Source organism: Octodon degus, unplaced genomic scaffold (genome assembly GCF_000260255.1).
Source record: "Octodon degus isolate 3935 unplaced genomic scaffold, OctDeg1.0 scaffold00035, whole genome shotgun sequence".
NCBI classification, from domain to species: domain Eukaryota; kingdom Metazoa; phylum Chordata; class Mammalia; order Rodentia; family Octodontidae; genus Octodon; species Octodon degus.
Window position 1 is genome coordinate 13375681 of NW_004524611.1, and position 1940 is coordinate 13377620.

Sequence of the window (1940 nt, forward strand, 5' to 3'; positions counted from 1 at the left end):
GCTGGAGCAGCGCGGGGCCGCCCGGAGACCAACCTGCCCTGAAATTCTAGGCCGCCTCTCTGATCCCCTTCTCCCAGTTCACCACACCCCCAAGTCCCGACTCTCCCCCACTGCCAGTCGTCTAAACCATGTAGGATTATTTCACGTTTCTCCATTCGGATTGGAACAATTTTCTGAGTTTCGCCTGGCGCCACCTCATAAAGTTACACTGGTCGTTCGTCCTCTCCAGGCCTTACTTTTCTCGTCTGTAAAATGGGATGATCACACACCAGCCCCCTCAAGAGATAGGGAATGTTGCCCCACCCATCCTCCCAGAATAAGGGAGGTGGAAGCGGGAGAATGGAGAGTTCAAGGACGACCGGGGATAGACAGAGAGACCCCACCCCCAGGTCGAAGATCTAAGCCTGGGGAAGCACCTTGAGTACTGACGATAGGTGCATAGGTGCCCAATATGGGTTACTGGTTTATTTATTCATTTGGTACAGGATCTCGCTGTGCAGTTCGCACTCACACTGATCCTCCTGTCTTAGCCTCCCCAACGCTGGATTACAGGCGTGCGCTACCAAGCCCGGTTTGGCGCTGGCAGGGCATGCGGTACCGGGGATCGAACGCCTTGTACTTGCCAGGCAGGCGCTTAGACCGCCGAGCTGTCTGTCCACCCCAGGTTGTTGTTATATTTGAGACGAGGAAACATGCTGGAGATGATGTCACCTCCCCAAGTCACATTACAGGTCAAGGACGGGCAGTCCCAGGTCTCCACACTGCCATGCCGCACAGCCCGCTGCCTCTCTGTGCAGGCCCCTGATACAGCTTCTGTGGTGACCCTGACGTTACCCTCACTGAGTGAGGCAGAGTCCATCCCCTTTTACCTAAAGCTAAGGTGAAGCAGAAGGGCAGGTGTCCCCACAGGATGGCTTCTAGCCCCGTGAAACACCAGATATGTACTCTGTCTTTACAACGAGGCTGGCCAGTGCTACTGTCCCCACTGCAGGCATCAGACACTCACACATTCAGTGCTGTGTACCATCAAACAGCAGGGAGTGCCCTTGTTCTCCAGACCACATTACTATGAAAGCATGGAGGTTAGACCAGTGTAACCAAGAAGGCTTCCCAGAGGAGGTGACTTTAATTTGGGTTTCAATGGGTGAATAGGAGTTCTGAAATTTAAGGAGCAAATAATGCAACCAAAGAGAAGTACTCTCTCTCTCTTTGCTGCTGGAAGAGCCAGACAAGACTCTGCCAACCCAGCCAGAGCACACAGGTGAGCTTCGTGCTGATAGCCAAGCGAAGGAGGGAGACGGGTGCGGCCGACTGTGAAGGTTCACTTTGTCCACATCTTATGCCTGAGGATTTTTTTTTTCAGTACTAGAGTTTGAACCCAGAGCCTTTGCCCTGAGCTACACCCCAGCCCTTTCTTTCTTTCTTTCTTTTATTTTATTTTATTTTTTGCTTTGGCACAGGGTCTTGCCACATTGCCCAGGCTGGAGAAGCTGCTACAACTCCTGCTGCGCCTTTTGGGTCGCCCTCGGCACCTGCTTGGTGTCGGCATCCCTCAGTTCCCTCGCCTGCACCGGGGCTGTCTCTGTCTCTGTGTCCTTGCTGTGATTTCTGCATGTAGACTAAAACCTCCTGCTCATAGCTTGTGAAATCCCCGGATGCTCAGTACTTCCTGCGCCCATTTCCTAGGCAGCCCCTGTGCTTGATTCAATCTCAAGTGACCTCCCTCCTACCACTTCAAGGACCTCCCTCTAGCCAAGCTAGACCCAAGCTCATCGACTCACCTCTCTCTCTGTCTCTGTCTCTCTCCGTCTTTCTCTGTCTCTTTGTCTCTGTCTCTCTCCCTGTCTTTCTGTCTCTCTGTCTGTCTCTCTGCCTCTTTCTCTGTGTCTCTGTCTCTGTCTCTCCTCTCTCTCTGTCTCTGTCTGTCTGTCTGTCTGTCT

At 52.9% G+C, this 1940-nt stretch overlaps 1 protein-coding gene across 1 annotated transcript in view; it reads right to left on the reverse strand.

Annotated features, from left to right (window-relative positions):
• The window catches only part of Vps37d (VPS37D, ESCRT-I subunit), a 21154-nt gene that overhangs the window by 3908 nt on the left and 15306 nt on the right, over positions 1-1940 (reverse strand). The window lies entirely within an intron of this gene.